General features: G+C 35.4%; 1 long non-coding RNA gene across 1 annotated transcript in view; it reads right to left on the bottom strand.

The window, feature by feature from the left end:
* Window positions 1-23,248, bottom strand: part of LOC134729259 (uncharacterized) — a 318,822-nt gene that overhangs the window by 8,679 nt on the left and 286,895 nt on the right. Inside the window, exons 6-7 of the long non-coding RNA XR_010110166.1 lie at window positions 7,917-8,054; window positions 2,800-2,877 (exon numbers count right to left, since the gene is read on the bottom strand). This is a non-coding gene — a long non-coding RNA (uncharacterized LOC134729259). The remainder of the gene's footprint in view (window positions 1-2,799; window positions 2,878-7,916; window positions 8,055-23,248) is intronic.

Raw genomic sequence — 23,248 nt, 5'->3', positions numbered from 1 at the left:
GGAAATAGCGTATAGAGACAACACTTACCAAAACTTATATTTCAAAAGCTGAGATTTCTCAAGCACCATGACTAATTTAGATATTCTAATTAAATGTAACTGGGACAAAACAAAGGCTCACCCAAGCAAATTAGGCAAAGTTTGTTTTCAGCAACTTTTACCACCCCTCTCTAAGGAACGAAGGGCCTCCTTCTGATGGATACCTTCATCTTGGTTACTCTGTGGAGTAATCCCCCAGCTCCACTGAGCTCTCCCCAACTCTGGTTAAATCTGTTCTCCATTAAGACTCTGAGAGGATGTTACATTCAATCACACGCTGACACCAATCACTAAGAGACTTAACTGTTACCCCAGGTAGTGAGGATCTCAGCTTTAAAATCAAATAATATTGGGCTTGAAAGGAATCTCAAAATGTCATCTTACTAATCTATCCAACTAATTAAAAGAATTTTCTCTGTAGTTCCACTTCCCACAATCATAATAATGTCCCTACCTAAACCCTTCCAGCTATTGGCTACCCACTGTATTATAAAAACCATTTCCATGTATGATGGCTTTGCTTATTGAAAAGTTAGCCCCAAGGTTTAGCCATATTTATTCAGTGTCTTTTTTTCTGTCATTTTAGTTCATCAGTTTCTGAGCTCTTCACATTGTTGTCAGTCTCCTACAAATACAGTAATTACAAATGAAAAATAAAATCCTAGGCCCCACAGCTGACTGACCAGATCTACTCCCAGCCAAGGGGACCCCAGAAAAATCTAAACAACTTAATTCTCAGCCATGACAGACAGGCAGGTCAGACACGCCTCATTATACTCTGTCTTTTGGAGTTTGAGCATAACTGACCAGCATTAATATTAAATCAGAGATTTTAAGACTCACAAAATAGACTCTTTGTGGCAGTCTTGATACTCCTACTAATAAATGTAAACACTGATGTTGAACACGCCTTAATGATCTGGGATACTTCTGGAAACTAAACTTATGTTCTAGTTTATGTCCATAAAATGATAGGTTATAAAAAAAAAAAAAAGACTGATCAAAAAAATGCCTGAGGATTTTAGGGGCTCGATATGAGATACAAAATTGTAATCAAGACCCAAGACTATGCAAGGCAAGGGTTAAGCCAAACACTACAAACCATAAAAGCTTGTTAAACAAGGTTTTTAATATTACACGGTTTACTTTCCAACCTTACTCTGGCACAGCATCACATGACAGATAGCAGATCCTGAAGGAAAATCGGAATATTTTACCCCAAATCGTATTTCTTCAACACATTTTGAAAAGGCCCTGCAAAGTCATTTTTATGGCGGAAATTTGCATCTGAAAACTCTCTCCATTAATGTAGAAGGCCAAGCCTTCCCTTTCTAGGCCTTTCCCAGACCTAGGAGAAATGAACTGAGAATCTGACATCTTTTCTTTTTTTTTTTTTTTTTTTTTTCCTGACGCAGAGCCTTGCTCTGTCGCCAGGCTGGTGTGCGGTGGCGGGATCTCGGCTCACTGCAAGCTCCGCCTCTCGGGTTCAAGCGATTCTCCTGCCCCAGTCTCTCGAGCAGCTGGGATTACAGGTGCGCGCCCAGCTAATTTTTGCATTTTTAGTAGAGACTGAGGGGTTTCACGATGTTGGCCAGGATGGTCTCCATCTCTTGACCTCGTGATCCGCCCGCCTCGGCCTCCCGAAGTGCTAGGATTACAGGCGTGAGCCACCGCGCCCGGCTGAGAATCTGGCATCTTTAAAGAGACATTTTACCATCTATTCTCTCTGAGGGCTGCCACCTCTGAGGCTTTATCTGCATAGCGAGTCTTTTTCTCCATAACCCCCTTATCTTGATCCTTGCTACTGACTTTTAAGTCTTTAGTCAAAGCTTAACGCTTCCAAACTACTGCCAGTCAGAAAATCTTTGAATCCACCTATGGTCTATAAGCTTCCTCTTCAAGATATACCGCCTCTTTAGACTGGACCAATGTATACCTTCTACGGATTGGTTTATAATTTTACCCACCGTTTTTGTCTTGCTAAAATGTATAAAACCAAACTCTAACCAGAACTCCTTAGGGGCGCTCCCTCAGGACTGTTCCAGACTATCTTTGCTGGGCCGTGGTCACTCATATTGGCTCAGAATAAACCTCTTTAAAATGTTTTACAGAATTTGTTTTTTTTTTCCATTAACATAACTATTATTATGCATATACCAGGAACTAAGGTAGGGGCTTAAATTAATTATTATATCAGTCCTCACCACAGCTCTATAATACTTTCTAATGATAAAAAGTAGTCTGTCACTAAAAAGATGGTTATTTCTAATGACAAAGGAAAACAGGCATACAGAGTTAACCAAATTGTCCAAAGTCATGTGTTCTTTAATTGACAGAATCATAATCTACTCTAAATCCTACCTTTTACATTAAGATAAATTACTTCTTACTCATTCTGATAGGAAAATGCTATCATGTATTTCTATTTTCTGTATTTCTTATTTGATACACTTAACATATATATTATTATGAAATATATTTATATGTATATAATTTATTTCAACATATATAAATTATATACATATGTAAAGTTATCCATTTATATTTACGCATATTTATATGTATATTTTATAATATACAAAATAATATTTATATTTATAAAATATATAAATATACACAAATATATTAAAATATATTAAAATATATTTGTGTACATTTTATTTATATTATATATAAACAAATGCATAAGAATGTCATCAAATATATTTGACATTATATTATTTAATGTTTAATAAAGCTCATTTTGAAAATGGCTTTTACCTATATCTCAACTCTGCTATCAGGAATCAAGTAAGTTTGCAGTCCATAAATGGGATGGCACAGAATAATCTTGCAGGCCTAGAATAGAATTAGCAGCAGGAATCAAAGAGCAAAATGCCAATAGAGAGTTGAAACAGAAAAACAAACATCATAACCTAAATTTCTTGTGACTGAGTTCTTTCTCAGCCATGTGAAATGAATATGCAATTCCATTCTTAATACCCCTACTAAGAAATGTAAGCATTGATGTTGAACACGCCTTAATGATCTGGGATACTTCTGGAAACTAAACTTATGTTCTAGTTTATGTCCATAAAATTATAGTAGAAAAAAAAAAAGACTCTAATCAAAAAATGCTTGAGGACTTTAGGGGCTTGATATGAGTAGTTGGTGACCCAGAAATCTCCAAGGTGACACCTAATTACAGATACATATTAATACCGGTAGCATTACACAGTGGCTTTTATTAATAAACTCTGACAAATCAGAGAATGGGTTATTTGTAGGGGTGTAGAGCAGAAATAGATCTGGGGTTTTTTTCTGACAGAGATTTAAGAGAATCTAATTATGAATCAGAAAAATCTGGGCTTAATTCTATTTCTGCAATTCACTTCATAACTGGGAAAACCGCTTATCCTTATCTATAAAATAAAGATGGGTTTGTATTCCTACTCCAAAATTTATTGTGAAAATGACATCTTTTTAAATAATATGTTGAAGAGCCTTATAAATTGACAAAGAAAATGGGAATTCACGTATTTAATCAACATATATTAATTAAACATCAGATATTCTGTGGGAGGCACAAAACACAGCAGACCTAGCTGCTTTGAACTAGGTAAGAGCTGCGCCACCTAAAACAGCTCTTCCGATAGAGCTTTCCATGGCAGGCCACCTAAGTCAGGGAAGGTCACTCAAAGTGAAACAACAGGAACAGAAAGACTAGTCCAAAGACTGTTGCAAAGATCAGACAGCAGCTTCAGGGAGCTCAAACAATAGCAAGGGAAAAAGATTGAAGCATTATTATGGAGGCAATAGGTATAAAGCTTAGTAACTATCATTTGTGGTGAAGCAGAGAAGGGGAAATAACTGAACTGATCCCAGCTTGCACGATTCTTCAATGGGACTATTTCAGTCAAAATTGAGAATAAAAAAATTAGGTGTGGAGAAGTGTAGGGTGTGAATAGATGTGTGTTTTTGAGCAGCCTAAGCTATTCAACTGTTAGCCCTAACAGTGAATTACATCTGAGGCTCAGAGAAGAATTCTGGGTGGAGATTTGAGAGTCAACAGTTTATAAGTGATAATTGAAACCGCAGGATGAGTGCATAAAGTTAAAAAAAAAAAAAAGGTGAGAAGAGATAAGGTGAAATAAGAAAAGGGTCAAAAACAAAACCTTTAGAAAAAACACTTAAAAAGTTAGGCAGAGACTTATAAGAGTCAGCAAAACAAAGGAAGGCGACCTGAGGTCAAAGGAGAACAGAGTGTAGTCTCACAGACGTCAGGAAAGAAAAACAGTGTTCAGGAAGAGAATGCTCAATCGTGTCAAAAGCTAGAGAGTGTTATATCATAGCCATCAAGAGTTTCATAGTGAAATGAAACAGCCTTTGAATTCCAGCTTTGCCCGGTATGGAGAACAACTTATGCAACCCCTCCAAGCTTCAGTTCCATCTTCTTTTAATTGAGGAAAGGATGCCGTCTCTCTTCCAAGGGCTGAAATGCTTAGTCTTGTCCTGATTATATAAAAAGCACCCAGCAAATATTACCTGCTATTACTAGTTTTCACTATTTTTAATAAAAAGAGGGCTGAAAAGTAACTACTGCATTTTTTAAGTGGGACATGACCTGTCCACCTTTCAAGAGTACATTCAGAGTGATAAAAGTAGGAAGCTGACTGCATTGGGTTGAAAAGCATTTGACTGAACCAGATAAGACTGCCATTCTATACATCAAAATCAGTCCATTATCAGCAATGTCATATGATTCAACCTAGTCCACAGTTGAATAGTTGGGGAGATATTAACTGTTCATTATTTTTTAATATAGTCTTGATATAAGGTGACAACTAGTGAGAGATTTGGGGGCTGGGAGAGTTGGTTTTTATTTTGTTTTAAAGAGAAACACGTACACATATTCATAAAAGAATGAGCAGGTGCAAAGGAGGAGAATAAAATTAGATAAGAGGAAATTTTTTAAGTCATTCAAGAAAGCATAGAGTAGCTACCATAAGCACAAGCTCTCTGTCTAGCTATTGACATTGAAAAATTTACTTAACCCCTCTATTACTCATTTTTCTCATCAATAAAAATAATAGCAACCATCTCATAAGATTATTGTGAGGTCTCAGAATAATACCCAGCATGTATGATGAGCTCTCTACTTAATAATACATTACATTTATCATTATTACTACTGCCGTTATCAATGTTACCAAGGCCCCATAATCCAACAAGTCGACAGAGGAGACTTTCCAAGTGGGTGAAAACATCAGTTACCTCCATGTTCTATTCAGGGACCACATCCCTGAATAGAACCAAGTATAAAATCCTGCCCTAGACACATGTATACATATGTAACTAACCTGCACATTGTGCACATGTACCCTAAAACTTAAAAAAAAAAAAAAAAAAAAAAAAATCCTGCCCTAGAGAGTCTCTTAAATTTCACCACCAGAGGGCCCCATCTTTGAACTCTAAAGGCTTTCCTTCAGCTGACAGAAGGCCTCAATTAGTTTGAAAGTAAGAGAAGGGGTATGCTAGTTCCATAAAGATGCCATGACAAATAACACAAACAATGGCTTCAAACAGCAGAAATGTACCCTCTCTGAGTTCTGGAAGCCAGAAGTTCTAAATCAAGGTGCAGGCAGAGCCCTATTTCTGCCAGAGCCTTTGAGGGAAAATCCTTCTTTGCCTCTTCCAGCTTCTGGTAGCTCCAGATGTTCCTTCACTTGTGCTCACGTAACCTCAATATCTGTCTCTATTTTCACATGGTCTCTCTGTATCTATGTCTCCTCTTCTTTTCCTTATGAGGACACTTGTCACTGGATTTAGAGCCCACTCAGAGCTCATCTCAAGACCCTTAAAGTAGCTACATCTGCAACGATGCGTTTTGCAAATCTTTCATGTTCACAGGTTCTGGAATTATGGACACTACTTTTCATGGGTCATCATTCAAACTACAGAGGATATTTCCTACATCTTTTTCACCTTCTCCACACGAGGGGCACAGGTTTTGCTTATCCCTAGAGGTCATGAACTAACCAAATTTATCTCTGATTCTCAGCATTTTCACAATATTAAACCTATTTAGTTTAGTATTAAACTAAACTAGGCATAATTTAAATGGTAAATAAGGACATTTAAATGTACAATAAATTGTTCTACTTTGTCTAGAATAAGCCTTGCTATGTGTAGCATTTCATAGTAATTGAATCTTTTACTTTTATTCAATTATACTACAGACACCACCACAGTTTTGGGGGAACAGAGGAAAAGTGATATGAAAATTTTTACAATTCGGAGACGTCTTCTTCAAAAAAATAAAATGTGGTAGTATTTAATATGCATGTATTGCCTAAAATATATTTTGTTTTGTTTACTTTACATAATATTATGTTCAATGAAAATATGAAACTGCAAATGCTTTAATATGTGTTTTAACATTGACATTGCAAAAGATTTGTATTATATTACTATTATGACACACAATAATCACAAGGATTATGTGACATTATGGCTTTCCAAAAATAGGTTTCTATTACTTTCATAGACCCATCAAAGCAAGAACAGACCTAGCAATATATTTGTTGTAATGCTTCCTCAAAAATAGGAAACTTGAGCTATGTCCCAAATATTCCCATAGTTAAGCCAACTTGAAGCGGTTACCCTCCCAGAAACATCAGTGTCTGCAGGGTGAGTAGCACATTAGACTTAAAGATATGAGATCTATTACGTATCTATTATAACATTGCATCTGTGCAGCTGCATATTATAAGTTTTTTGTTTGTTTTTCCTTTCTTTCCTGAGACAGAGTCACATTTTGTCACCCAGGCTGGAGTGCAGTGGCACGATCCCAGCTCACTGCAACCTCCGATTCCTAGGTTCAAGTGATTCTCCTGCCTCAGCCTCCTGAGTAGCTGGAACTACAGGTGCCCGCCACCACACCCGGCTAATTTTTATATTTTTAGTAAAGACGGAGTTTCACCATGGTGGCCAGGCTGGTATCTAACTCCTGGCCTCAAGTGATCTGCCCGCCTTGGCTTCCCATAGTGCTGGGATTATAGGCATGAGCCACTGTGTTCAGCATATTATGAACTGGTCTTCATTTTCAAAGATGATATCTCTGAGTGGGCTGGAAGAAACTGTCTGTAATTTCACTTCTGGCTTTCACATGCTACGTCCTCCAACCTACTACCAGCAGAAATGTCCTTGAGTTGTTTTTCCTATCAAGAAATTGTGCTGACCCAGACTGCTTCTGTCTCCAGATTTGTCCTGTGACACATGACAAACATTTACAAGGTAGAGATCATGACCAGGGGTGCAGTGTGTGGCTTTCGAGTGGAATGAAGCTAATTGCCCTACACAAAAATAGATCAATGATCTTGTTAGCACAGCACTCTAAGCAAATGTTTTTATGCAACAGGTTCAAATTCTGTGTGCAAACACAGAGAGGTGCACACAAAGAGAGGTGCACACTGTAAAATGCAAGACTGGTGACATCCAAATCAATCTAAAACAAATCCAGTCCACTTTTCATGTGCTAGAACCACTAATTCCTTTAATCAAGGTAAAGTATCTTAATTAGCACAAATAAGCATTTCTATGGTAACAGATGCATATCAAACTCAATATTTGTATTTGTGACATTTCTTTACTTGGATGAAAACAGTAGTCCAGAGAGTTTATGTATGCATATGAATGTGTGTGTGTGTGTGTGTGTGTGTGTTTAATTGAATGTGAATATTCAGCAGGTTTATTATTATCCATATAAATAATACCATTAAACAAGAAAGTCGTGTGAGAAAGAATATTCTCTTAAAGGTGGATTTTTGACCTTCTAGTTCAGTAGCAAACAAATAAATGAGAGATAACCACATGTTCACTAATTTTATAATGCCCACCTTAGAGATGCAGCATTTTCTTCGATAAAGTTCAAAAATAACATTCCAATTTTCAAAAAGGCTGGCAAACATATTGCCTACTAAATCTCAATGGTCCAGCGGCTTCTCTGGCTCAGTAATCCAAACAACATGTCATTCCTAGAGGGCCAGAAATATTGCTATTTGAACACAAAACAATCTGGAAAAAGATGGCTTTCTGCTATGATATATAATAAACCACTGGAACTTTTGTTGACAATCTAAGGTATAAAGGAACTTTCACAATCCAGAATTAAATCTTACAGCACCTACAGATTCTTGTGAACCTGGGTTCTTTTTTTTAAAATTTGAGTCATAGACAGTTGTATGGACATAGTTACACAATCTTGCAGACATCTATTGTATTTATTTGTATGTATTTTATTTTATTGTATTGTATTTATATCTCCATGAATAAGTCAGACTTGCTCTATCCAAACTGATTTTCACAGTGCATTATGAGTTTTCCTTCATATTTAGGATATTATACATTCTAGTTGCACAGAATTCTATGTTACTTAATATATTTGCAGGCTTTTGAAACTATCTTTTGTTTCACATCATTTCTGTTTTGACTTGAATTAATTCGTATCCTTGAGGCTGTATTTCTGTTAGCTCATTTGGAAAAAAAAAAAAAAAAAAAAAAGCTGTCATCTAAGGGAGGTGAATTAAAGTAGGTTAAAGAGAGAGAGAACTTTTGTTAACTGAAGGCCCCAAGACAAGAAGCATGATCTGTTCTGTTAAATAATCTCTTTTCATAATAATTTTACCTTATTATTTCAATACTGACCCATCAGCCTTGTATGGGGCAAAGGAGGGTATTATTTCGCATGACCAATTAAGGGAATATCTAAAAATACATTTAGCACTGTCAAACTTTTTTTCTTTGCTTTCACTGAAATGTTGCATGACCTGACCTGCTGTCAGGGTAGAAAGCAAAATGCTGGCTTTACAGTTGCACTAAGTTTAGGGATGCAGCATTGGCTGATATGTAATATGGTGCCACCCAGACAGGACCACGCTATTTCACAGCATTCTGAGTCAATTGAGCCTCATGACAGCCACACTGTCACCTGGCCCAACTGAGAAAATTTTCTTTCTTCTATCCTACCTTCATGACATCCTAAATCTAGAAATAACAGGTCGCTTCATTTGTACTATATTATGAAATCTGTAGTATATTACTGAGAGTTCAGGGTGTGTGTGTGTATGTGTGTGTGTGTGTAGACATGGTCATACACGTGTACTAAATATCAAAACTATTCAATTACTCAGAATTTTCATTTGTAGTTTGACTGTTATAGTTAAAATGCAACCATATGTGAAGTTTCAAGAGATGGTAATACCAATTACCTCAGGTTTGATTGCTTCAACAAGGTATAGCAAACACTTTGTCACACCTTACAATTTGATAAGCACCTTCCTATGCACTATCTCAAATCCTCACACCAATGCAGTGAGCCAAAAATCCTACACTCTTTAAAGGCACAAGCTCAGAAACAGATATGAGCTGAAGCCCAGGCACAGAGGACTAGTCTAGTCTACACCACAGTAACTTCCACAGGTCAGAAAAGTGTGTGCAGAAATGAAAAGTGGATAGGATTTATCTTTGTTTCTTTTTTTTTTTTTTCATTTTCTGCCCACGATTTCTTCACAGTGCACTACTCAGTGATCTCTTGCTGCTTTGTAGGGTTCTCTCAGAGAAAAAAACGTAGGCATGAGGAACACAAACGAATGAGATTTTTAACACCCATTCACAGAAAATAACTTTAATAAGAAATATTTGGTAATTTTGCCATCTACGTGGGAGCCCCATAGAAACAGTATGTTGTTGATATGTTTAGAATTCTCCATAGGAAATGAGCCAGCATGAAAGTATGCAACAGGATATATGTTCAAGCAACATCTGTTCATTCCAAAGATGGAATTTCAGCTAAGGTTTCACTTACTCATCCATTTACATCATGTTTTACTGCTCTCATTGGCTGAGAGCTCTTCCTTGTTAGACTGAATTCCACTTAATTTGTTACTTCCATTCGCACCTGAGAATAAGAGATAATGTGCTCAAATTTCACAAGTATCTGTCAATTATATTGTACTCTTACTTTTTCCATCCAGGTTCTAAGATCCTGCCAATAAATTTTACAAAATTGACGGTTCTCATTCTGGCAGAGCATCTTATTGAGGCTAATAAACAATTATATATCACAATAATACTAAAGAACAGAAGCTTAATTAGTATGTGTGCTATTGACTATGCCCCATTTATTAAGTTGAAACTTGACATGGAATCATATTTATACAGTCAGAAAATCACTTGCATACTTTCCTATGGAGGCACGAGATGAATTTCAATAGTATTTATAAAATCTTTTGTGGGCCTCTCTGGAAGAGCTGTTTTGAGGATTAATTGTTGACTCTAATGTGCTTATGATAACACATAAATGCTAACAAGTGACTCGAACAGGCAGCATAGCCATAAAAATAATGACGAGTTGACATCCTTTAGCTCCACAGTTTAAGGACAGGAGAGTGTGTAACTTCAAAATCAATGAAATAAGAGATATAGATACTTGAAAATTAGAAGCTTTGTTGTTAGTGAAGAGATAACTGGGAAAGTAGTAGCTTTACATATGGCTAGGCAAGTGGCAGTAAAATGTATAGAAACAAAATGTCAGAACAAGGAGAGACCTAGAGGATTCCTATATAAATAACATTACTTTATGGAGAGGCCAAGTGTCTTAGGCAGAACCCACAGCAACTAAAAAACAGTCAATTCTTTTGACTTTTAGTTTAGTTCTCCTTCCAATAAAACACTGTATCACATCTGCCCCTAGACAAAGTATAAAAGGCACATTTTTCTTTGCTATTCTTTCTTGCTTAATTTCACCCTCAGCCCAAAACTCCCAGGCACCACATGTGCTCAAATGCTGACTTAGGGGCCTTTTGTTCATTTCCTCTTTCATCTCAGCAATTCTCATTCTCAGATCCTCTTGTTCCCAGATCTCACTTTATACTGTACATGCATGTTTCCACCCCATCAAACTTTTTTTCTGCCACCTTGAGTTGCCTTTTAGGTATTAACTAATTTATTATTCATCATTAATGGAAAAATCTGCATACTGAAGACATTTTTACTGGATGTTTGCATTTTAATCGATTTACTAATCCCAATAAATTGATTTCTGAGATGACAATGTAGTCCTTGAGATAGGTCAATAACATAGATGTCTTTGGCAAAAGAGTCATTTGGTGAGTCACCAAAAACGAATCTTGCAGCTGAAGGCTACTTGACTACTTCCTATATCCCTCCTAAAAGTGAACAAGATGAGATGAATAAAAAGGTCAGTTTTTCAGAAGGATGAACTGGAAATAGAGTGCCCCTATCAAATACAACACTTCATTCATGTAGAACATTTCAGAAGCATTGCAAACAGAACAAAATTAGACAATTTTGCTCTGCTTGGAATTTTCTATTTTGTTTAAATTTTCAAACTTATTGTCATAAATGTTTTACAGTGTTTTCTTACTATCTTCTTACTCTTTGTATATCTGTGGTTATGTGCCCCATTTTCATTTCTAATATTTTCCATTCAACTTTTCCATTTTTTTAGTTTTAAAAAATTTTATCAATGCTTATATTAATATTGGTTCAAATACCAAACTTTAACATAATAAGCTTTTTGAATTTTATTAATTTATTTTCTACCTTAATATTTAATGTCTTTTTATTTCCTTTGGATGTATTCCTTTATTTAGCCTTTGCCTCTGAAGGTAGATATTTATCTGCTTTATCTGACCTCTTTAGTTTTCTAATATCAGTACCCTTAGCTTTTTTTCCCTCTAGGTTCTTCTTTAGCTTCATGCCACAATTTTGATATAATTTTTTATTATAAAGATATAAGCATTTTTTTATTTCCTGTTATTGCTTTTCCTTTGACCCTTAAGTTAAATATAATATTAAAATAGCAACTAAGCATGGCCAGTAGGGAAATTATATTACAGTAAATAGCATAACTCAATATATTATCCATTCTTTTCATCAGCATCATTGATGTTTTAAAATTGTTTGTTTATCCATCCTGTCATTCATTCATATTTCCCCTATGGAACTATTTTATAATGAGGTCAAGATGTCATTGGTTACTATTTGGAAGAACAACATAAACTGAAAGAAGTTGAAAAACTTTGAATCTTAAACAAACTGTTTAGGCCAAAGAAGAAATAAGGACAAATATGTAACGGCAGAGTCTCATGTTGGCACCATTTTGCATCAGACTTCTTGGATTACTGATATTTACTTCATCTCTTTGACATTGCAACAGTCTGGTAGTGTTCATGAGAAATTTAAAAGACCTTTCTAGGTCAGTAGATTTATAGAACCAATGTGGAAACTCCTGTTAAATGCCAGACTTTTGGAAACTTAATCAATCTTTGCTGCAAATAGGTCCAAGTCCCTGAGTGCTAGCTCTAGGAATGTAGAAAAATATCCAAATCGTGCTTTAACTATAAAATTTTTTCGCTTGAAGGAAATTGAAACTTGAGACTACCCTTTGATATTGCCTGCCATGGAATTTAAATGTAAAATTAAAGCATGAGCAAATTGAGAGACACACAGAAAGAGAGAGAGAAAGAAATAGAGAGAGAGAGAGAGATCAACTTCCATTTGCTCTATTTTGTCCTTAGATTGAATCTCACTTATGCATTCACTGCTTCATTCAACAAGCAAAGAGTAAGTGCCCATTATCACAAGATACTGTCTCAGGTATAGCAATGAGACAAGCAGGGAACCTGATCTCACAGAGCTTACCTTCTAGTGAGGGGGTGAGAAACAGTAAACAAATATAAAATGTAGTTGTAATTGTTATTTAAAAAAAAATGTAGGGCAAGATAATTCAGTGTCTGGGAGCCTACTCTGGAATGGTGATCACAAAACCTCTCAAAGGTGAAAACATTTAAACTGAAGTGTGACTATTAAAAAGAATCAAACTAAGTAAACACTCTATGAAAAAATCATTTCAGAGGGGGAAACAGCATGGGCAAATTCCACAAGGGAGGATTGAGACTGATGTGTTAAGGACATTAAGAAGGCAAGCATACTTGGAATATAGTAAAAAGGAAGAAACATACAAGATAAAGTCTGAGAGAGAGTGTAGGCCAGGATCCCTTAGGGCCTCGTGGGCCATGGTGAAGAGTCTGAATTAAATCCAAGATGATGGGAAGCTGCAGAAAGATTTCAAGCAGGGGAATGCCATTTAATCACATCCTCCTCATTATTCCTGCAGGCCCAAGGGCGTTGAAGATGTTTGGTCTGTAAATTGCCAAAACACTATCAACCTATCTTTAGTTTGGTACTACATAAAGTTTGGCTCCCAAGGTATAATTTGTAAACTAAATGATATTATTCTTATACTGTGACCTGGGGAAAAGAAGATATTCAGTGTATCAATTTCAAGTGCCTGGATATAAGAAGAAAATCTAATGTACTCTAGCTAGAAAGATTACAGTGCATCTTGTAAATATTTCTCCAGTGTATAATTCCCTACTTGGATGAGTTTTTACCTTGAATCAAACTTTAGTCTATTCTAGCCAAAGGAAAATAGAATACAAATTATGAATTCTTTCAAAAATAAAGGAAAAATGATATTCTACAATAAATGCAGAAGCCTGTGCTCTATTATCGTTCTTGCATCCAGAGATCATTGTAGAATGACAGCTTTGCTAACAGGGCATTTCTGGGTAAGGCCATGGTCTGCTGAAATAGAGCTATTAGGAAAACAAATGATTCTCTTTAGCATCTTTGCACTAGCATAAGTTTTATGCAGCTATATCATGCTGTAGCCTCCCATTGATATACAGTGATTCTTCTGAAGTGTTTTAAAGACAAAGCAGTGGCAGAAGTTATCATTCACTTGCAATATTAAAAACCAACTAGAGTCATAAAATATCATAGAAAATATCACCCACCCTGAATTCTCATTTACCAAGGGTCAATAACTGATATTTTGATGCATTTCCCCTTATTCATTAGATTCCTTTACCTGATTAAATGTATTCTGTCACTGTATTAAAATGCTTACCTTTCCACATGTCTATGAATTCTAATGTTTTAGATTATTCTTACTTAAAAAAGCAAATTAAGGCACCTGCATGCTCTTTAATAAAGGCAAAAATCATCTCTTAAACTCTATTAAGATTTACTCTAAAATGATTACATGAACATGCTATTTTTAAATAACAGAAATAATTTAAATACTTTCACAATTGGGGAATTTTGGAGAAAGCAAGAGAGGGATGTTAGTTATGATAAAGGTCAGGGTTTATGAAATGGGACAGAAAGGAAAACCTAAATTAAAGCACACTAATTAGCTGTGAACAACATACATTCTCTCTATTCACACCTCTAACCAAGGCAATGTTCCAGGCAGGCATAGGGATGGGGCAAGATGCTTATAGTGTTTAAGCCAAGTATGGTTTGCCTACACCTGAGCAGATTCTCATGGGATATTAGCAACATTACTTGGGCGTGGCAGCTGTTTATATTTGAAAACACCTATAAAAAGAAGAACAGACAAAAGACAGACTTTCTGATTCAGAACTTTTCAAGATGGAGTCCAGGCATCTATCTTTAAGAACACACTAAAGCCATCTTTTTCTAGTCATATCTGAACTTATCCCTCCTTTTTTGAAACATGCTTGTCAAGAAGATTTTTGTTCTTTCTTCTACTCCAGATATTTTATTGTCATAAATGCTTTGCACTATGCCTAGAACACTCAGTTTTGGATTTCTTAAAATCCAAAATCTTTTTGGATTTTCTAAAAATGTTCTCCAAACAAATCTTTCTTTCAATCACAATATTTCAATGATAATTCCCTTAGAACAGGAAGGAAATTTAGAAATAAGAAATATAATTGGAAATAAAAGCATATAGATTCTCATCTGTGAAATCTATTTTGTTGTTTTGTCTTACTTGCTGTTGTTTTGTTTAATCTTACTTAGAGTTTGCATCCAGAAGACTAAAACGTTATTTCCTAATCTAATGTTACCTCTTAGGTTGGTGCCAAAGTAATTGTGGTTTTTACTATTACTTTCAATGACAAAAACCACAATTACTTTGGTACCAACCTAATAAACGTCAACATTTTGCTTTCTGAGGGATCCCAAAACAATGCTGGACACTATGTTCAGGCTCCAAGTTGCAGTGATCTTTTATAGATGATCTTCAAACGGCACTCCAGTTAACCCGCTGATGAGCAGGGTGGTACCAAGCTCCCTTGGCCCTCAACCTTCTGCGTGCTAAGGACTCAGACAGCTTCTAGTTGGGTTCACTCAAACACAGCAGCAGGATCAACTCTACCAAACCATTTCCACTCGTCAGCCAAAAATACATACAATCTTGCACACTTAATTTTAGAATGTAATTCATGGGGCTCTTTCCCAAATCCCTCAGCACAGCATCTGTTCAGAGTTGGCCCATATGACATAGTCTGACAGCTTTTATTCCTTTCCCAAGAGAATCTCTTAAGGATATCAACTTCTCAGTCGTCTTTGAACAGTAAGTGCTGTCTCTGATGTCAAGCTTTGGAATTGCTGCATCTAAATATTGTTACCCAACTCTTGATTATGGCTTATATTTTGTAAGACATTCATTCACAAATGTTTATTGAGGGCCTACCATTTGCCTGACACCATGCTTATAACTAGGAAAAAAAATGTAAAACAAGCATGATCTCTGTCCCAAGAAACTCCAGACGGGAGGGTTGGGGGGAACCAGAGTCAAAAAAGTTTAGGGTGGGAAAGGGAAGGGAGGTCTACTTCTTATCATGGCTTCACACCAGATGTTCTTCCTGTTCATATAGTTCTACCACTCTTCTAAAGGGATACAACAATCCAGGCACAGAAAGGAGATTATAGCCTGTAAGCCCTAATTTCCACATCAGCGTGCTTTCTGCTACATAACTGAAACTAAAATTCATTTGACTAGCATTTAAATAAAAGTTTTCCTACTTTTGTTCTTATTGCAGTTATCTTTCAAGGCCCAGAGACATAACATGTGCAAATTTTAAAAAACGACTGTAGGATAGGATAGGAGACTATAGGATAGGAGACACTTTTTGTTTATGAGTCAGAAAGCTTAGTTACACAGAAGAAAACTACAGAGCACCTGTCCTCTGAGGAGAGTCCCATATTTCACAGATAGTGTTCAATTATTCCTTACAATATTCCTATGATGCATCATGATGAGATTACTTGTATTATGCACAGCACTTTTCCTCCTTGGACCTTGAAGGTGCCTTTTACAGAATCAGACATAAAAGAAGGTAATTCTCATGGTGCTCCAGGGAGATGGAAAAATATATTAAAAACCATGGAAAGACCAAATCACTATTAGTGGCTAGGGAAATAAGAGTCACTGAGTTAAGGGACTACACAACAGCTCTGGAAAAAAAAATTTTGTCCCTACTTTTTAAAGCAACAGACCCTCTTACAACATGTTTATGTATGGCTGTGTTCAGGAAGCATAACTGGAACTGGAAAGCAGAAGCAGTAAAGAGAAAAGAAAAACCTATATTGATTCAAAGTCTTCAGGAGTCAGGACAAGTGGAGAAGGTGGGACAATGCTCTGTTGCTCTCACTTTTGTTCATTTATAAGTTCATGCATTTCACACATGTGTTTTGTGTACTGTGCTAGAAAAAGAGGATGACAGAAATGAGTGCAACAGTTCCAGGTCTTCCTGTCTGCAAGTTCGTATCCTTCATAGCAAGGGAAACAAAGAGAAAGTATATGAAATCTACAAAGGCAGTGATGTTCACTTCTATGTCCACCATGCCAGGCACATTGTGGGCCACTCAGTATTTATTGAATACATGGATGACTTCACAAACGGGTTTCAAAGCATAGAGAGGTGAAGCTAGGTTACTGTATGCCCTTGAACTTTTCCATTTCTACCATGAGTTCAAACAGGTTTCTGTCTATGGTGGTTTCCTGTAACCTGATTGAAACATACACACATACACACATACACACACACACACACCATTTTATAAGTGGGGGAAACTGATGTTAACAGACTTCCCTAGATTCACACAAGAAGCAGAGGGGACTTCACAACATGTCATTGTCACTCCCAGTTTAGAGATTTCTATATTAAATAAGATGACTGCAAATTAAATGTTCTACTGTCCCAGTTAAGCATACACTGCCCCTCTCCAAATCTTCAACAGCGTGATGTTCCTTAGTTATCAGAGACCACATGATACCACAGCCTGCGGCTGTTGATCAGCGTAGCCCCACTCTTCCCTGAGGACCTTTGGGTCTCCTATTCCTGCAGTGACAGAATGGACCCTCACATCCATCTTCTACTGAACCAACCTAATTAGTGTCTGATGAATCTCAGTGATAGCTTATGCATTTAGACACCAAGAATTTTCATTGATCTCCAATTCTTCAATCTCTTTAATATATATTGGCAAGAAGCTATTTTCCTCTCATTCTGTTTTCTTTCAGATATTTTAATAATATATACCTTCTTGCAGTTACCATTGGGATTTACATAGTAAATGTAAGGTGTTTTTTTGTTTACTTGTGTGAAGATGAATATTAACTTTTTTATTTCTGAAGAAACATCATGTGACCATTCTATCTGAATTCCAGGAAAAAATACTATCAGTAGATATTACCATTCCTAAATATAAGGGAAAATATCCCTAGTCTCAAGAACAGAAACAAGTGTCCAAGGATTTGTCAAAAAAACTTGTTCAAAAAGGACTTCATGGCTTAAGAACGTCTCCAGAATTTATGGTTTGCATTACTGGGCCCGTTCATTCTTTTAATTTTTAAGTGAAAATAAAAAGCAGAGGGAAAACAAATAGCAAACAGCCATGAAACCAGTCAAAACTGATGTATTACCAGGATCAACTTAAAGGCTAAGGCAGCAAATATACATGTTGGACTTCATTTTTTGAAAATTATAGTGATAAATTTTGTGGAGAGAACTTGGGGAGGCATTTTTATAATGATCTGTATATACAGGATAAATAATATGACTCAAGCTACAAGAATAAATGTTTATTATTTCTTTTAAAAAAATCTATTTGGGGAAAAACATAAGCTGCTATCTAACCTTGTAGTAATAACTCAAAATAAGAAAAAAATGCATATATATCAGAAATAAGAAATTAGAAATGGACAATGACATCCTTCAATTCCATATGTCAATAAAGAAGATACAGAATGCTGGGTATGATGGGATAATTGAAATATAAAGTGACTATGGCAGGGGAATTTTAAAATAAACTGTCCAACCAAAACCCCAGCATATTTGACAAAAGAAGAAGCACCCACTTGTAGCTTAGTTATCTCTACTTCACAAGAGTGTATATATGAAGCATATATGTGCTCTGTGTTAGTCTGTTTTCATGCTGCTGATAAATAAATACCTGAGACTGGGAAGAAAAAGAGGTTTAATTGGACTTACAGTTCCACATGACGGAGGAGGCCTCAGAATCATGGCGGGAGGCAAAAGGCATTTCTTACATGACAGTGGCAAGAGCATATGAGAAAGAAGCAAAAGTGGAAACCCCTGATAAAACCATCAGATTTTTTGAGACTTGTTAACTATCTTGAGAGTAACATGGGAAAGACTGGTCCCCATGATTCAATTACCTCCCCCTGGGTCAACATGTGGGAATTCTGGGATATAAAAGTCAAGTTGAGATTTGGGTGGGGACACAGCCAAACCATATCATGCTCAAAAGTATTTTTTAACCACAGAGATGATATTTTTCAGCAGGGGGTAAAATTAAAAAGGGACCATTTTTAGGCATCAAGTCTGAAGACAGTGCTGATATGAAAAAAAATACACACATAAGACACACCTGGGTAATGACAAATTGATGTTTTCAAATATTATTTTTGAAAAAAGCTTTTTGAAGAGCTAACAATAAAAATAGAAAGCTATAGCCAAATTGAAATAAATAAGAGGGTATATAGGTATATTCTATAGAAAAAAAGGAAGTAGAAATTTAAGGCAGGAAAAGGGGCACAGAGAAGAAAAGAAGGGGTCAAGGGAGGAAGAGAATAAAACAGTGGAAACTAACAATAAATCCTCCTCCATAAGTAAAAGGCAAAGTAGTAGGACAAGGTAAAACAACTGTCTAGAAAACAAACTGGTAGAAACATTTCAGCCAAAATTAAAAGAAATGAAATTAATCTGATCAGTAAACCATTTTCACAGTTTGGGGAAAAGAAGTTTTCAGGTGAAGGGTGAATATAAAAGCCACCCTAAAGAGATCAGGACCTGAGCCTGCAGAAGTTCAACTCTTTGCCAGGGAGATTCTATAACAAAGAATGAATGTGGTAACAGAAGCTATAAAGGACTGCCCATCATTTTCTGAAATCCAACTAAATCCTCTCTCCCGACTTAGAAAAGAAAATTAGGACTCAAAAGTCACATATTTCATATTATCAGGTATATTGAGGTGTCACTGGCATACATACAATAAAATCCACATATATTTATGCCCATAGAACCATCATAGCAATAAGATCCATCATCACCCCACAAATGTCTTCTTGGACCATTATGAGTCCTGCCTCCCTGCCCACTGCCTTGCATCCCTTTACCCATGTTTGGTAACTATTGATTAGTCTGTATATTCCACTAGAATTTTATAGATGAAATTATACAATCTGCACTCTTTTTGATCTTGCTTTATTTTCTTGAATTGATATAATGTGTTTATCCACCAATCTGTCAATGGACACTTGGTTTATTTCCAGTGGTTATTTCAAATAAACCTGCTGTAAGTATGCATGGACAGTCTTTGTGTGTACCTAACACGTTCATTTCTCTAAGCTAAAGGCCATAGAGTAAAATGCCCAAATCACATAACCAGTGTCTCCTGATATTGGTAGTTTGTGTCTTTTATCTTTTTTTTCTGATCACCCTAGCTAGAGGTTTATTAATTTTATTGACTTTCTCACAGAACTGGCTTTGGTTTCACCATTTTTTCTCTATTTTCTACTTTTATTGTTGTTGTTTATTGTTTCCTTTCTTTTGCTTACTTTGGGTGTCATTTGCTCTTCCATATTTAATATTGTAGGGTAGAATCTGAATTGACTGGCATATCTTTGTCCTAGTATAAGTGTTTAGTACTGGACATTTTTCTCTAAATAATGTTTTAGTTGCAATTGAAGCTTCAGAAGCATGTGGTCATACATTTTTCTTTAGTTGCATTCAATGAGTTTTAAAATATTAAATATCCATTGTCATTTATTTCACAATACTTTTTAATTTATCTTGGAGTTCTTAATTGACTCATAAGTTACGGATAAGTATCCTATTTAGTTCTCAAATGTATGGATATAATCCAAATATTTTTCTATATTTGATCTTGAAGTTAATAACATTGTGATAAGACAATATATCTTATAGGAACTGAATTTTTAAAAATTACTTGAGACTGTGTTCAAGAATGTGGCCTACATTGGTAAATTATCAGTGCACATTTGAAAAAATGTGTTTTATTGTGGTTGGTGGAGTAGTATATAAATATTGATTTGGTAAGTTGGTAAATAGTATTGTTCAAGCCCTTTATATAATTGCTGAAGTCTTTTTTCCTGGAACTTTTTGAAAGAGAGCAGCTTAATCTACTCTTATTGTTGATATGTCTATTTGTCCTGAAAATTGTCAGTTTTTGCTTCACAATTTTTGACATTCTTACTAAATACATACATTTTATGATTTTTATCGTATTTTGAGGAACTGACCTGCTTATCAATAACTAATGACTCCCTTTTTCCTTTGAGATATCCTTCACCCCGAAATCTACTTTATCTACTATTAAAATAGCCACCCCAACTTTCTTCTCTTTAGTGTATATTTTGTGTGTAGTCTCTCATTTTTCATCGTTTTACTTTTAAACTTTTCTGTCTTTATATTTAAAGCGGGTTTCTTCAAAACAGTATATAGTTGGGTCTTACTTTTTAATGTAATCTGACCAATTCTGCAACTCAGTTGGGATATTTAGATCATTTACATTTGGTATAATTATTGATCCATTTGAACTTATATGTACTATCTCTAATATCTTATTTGTTTTTAATTTGTTCCATAGTTCTTTTTTCCCTTTTACTTTTTGTCCTTCTTTGGTTCAATCATATATTTCTTTATAGTTTTATCTTTTTTGTTCATTTAGCATAATTCTTTGTTGTATTATTTTAGTCATTACCTTTGGGCTTACAGTATACATCTTAATTGATCCCAGCTAACCTCCAAATTATATTATACTATTTTATTTATAGTATAAGAAATTTATAGTAGTATAGTTCCTTTTCTCATCTTTTGGCTTTTGTACTATTGTGGTTATACATTTTTCTTTTATATATGGCATAAACCACAAAATGTATTGTTATGATTTTTACTTTAAACAGACCATTGCCTTTTATTGAGTTTAAATAATTTTAAAAGTTTTAATATTTATCAGTATAGTTATAGATAATATAGACCTAGATCTATAAAAAAATCTTTAGTCTTTTCTATAGATCTAGATTTGCATGCTGTATCATTTTATTTTTGTTAGAAGAAATTTCTTTAAAAACTCATATAGTGTGATGTTAAAGAAAATATTTTCCAGTGACACTTGTGAAAGCATAGTAAGAAAGACTTTACTTGGGATCACTGTGATGGGTATAGAGACCACTGCAACAAGGTCTTGCAAGAAGAGAGAGACTGTGATCATCTCCAAATACAACATGGGAAAGCAGCAATTTACAGTCAAGGAGCAGGGTGAGGACCAATGGCTAGCAAATTACTAAGAGGAAACATCAGGCGTAAGGAGAATTCTGGCTAACAGGATTGACCTAACAGGATTCTTGCTAAAGACAGGCTAGGGTTATTTCATACATTCCTCGGGAGATGGTGGAGGATCAGAAACTTGATCAGATATTGACTGTAATCAGATATCAAAGGTGGGAGTTCTTGTCAAACTTGATTAGACAGGTTCTTTGCTAAAACTGTATTTTACAAGGAAGTTCACAGATGTGCCTAGGAGAAGGTTCAGAAGTCTGTCTAAAGTTTGGCCAAGCAGAGAATCTTTATCAGTGAAAACTTTCAGATTTTGGATATCTGAAAAAAAAAAAGTTTTTATTTCACTTCGTGTTTCAAAGATATTTTCACAAAGATTTATTATAGAATTTCAATAATAAATTCTAGATTAAAAGAGGAGGTTTTTTTTTTTTTCCTTTCATTACTCTAAGGATGTTGCTACACTCTCTTCTCACTTGCATTGTTCCCAATGAGAAATTTGCTTGTCATTCTTATTTTTGCTGCTTGGTATTTAACGTGCTCTCTCTGCCCTGCAGCTGCTCTAAAGATTTTCTCTCTTTCATTGTTTTAAGAAATTTCATTATAACGGGTACTGATCTGTGGGTTTAGTTTTAATTATATATTGAAAATTTTCAGACATTGTTTATTTAGCTTTTTTTTTTCTTTCCCTCCCACTTTGGAGAGTCCAATTACACATATATTGGCTTCTTCAGTTGTTTCTTTGTTCATTGATGCTTTGGTAGTTATTTTTAGTCTTTTTTTTTTTTTTTTTGCTATGTTTTCATTTTGAAAAGCATCTGCTGCTATTTCTTAAATTTCATTTATTTTTCTTCTGATGTTGATCCACTGTTAATGCTATCAATGTATTTTTTTATCCTTGACATTACAGCTTTCATCTCTGAAAATTGCATTTAGATCTTCTTAAAATTCCACATTTGTAGTTAACATGTTCAATCTTTCCTCTAGCTTCCGGAACATATGGAATACATTCATAATCACTGTTTAAATGTTGTTGTCTACTAATTTTATCATGGGTCATTTCTGGGCCCATTGTGATTGATGGATTTTTCTCTTCATTATGAATAGTGTTTTTCTGCGTCTTTGCATGTCCAACAATTTGTGCTTGTTTACCAGACTTCGTGAATTTTATCTTGTTGGGGAGGTGCTGCATATTTTTGTATTACTAAAAATCTTGTGCTTTCTTTTGAGACATGATTAAGTTACTTAAAAACAAGTTGACCCTTTCAGGTCTCGCTCTTAAGTTTTGCTAGATGGGGTCTAAGCGGAATTTGGTCTGGGGTTAAATTACCCTTTACAAAGGCATGACACTCCTGAGTACCTTACCTAATGTCCCATGAATTATGAGGTTTCAGGTCTGGTTGCTGAGAACGGATCTAACCTGGGTGCCCCTCCCTATGGCACAGCCTAGAAACTCCCCAGGCAGTGAGCTGGGGCAGTACAGAAATTGCCTTTCTGCCTCTCTC

Source organism: Pan paniscus, chromosome 17 (genome assembly GCF_029289425.2).
Source record: "Pan paniscus chromosome 17, NHGRI_mPanPan1-v2.0_pri, whole genome shotgun sequence".
NCBI lineage: Eukaryota > Metazoa > Chordata > Mammalia > Primates > Hominidae > Pan > Pan paniscus.
This window is presented reverse-complemented; position numbering and strand designations above follow the sequence as displayed.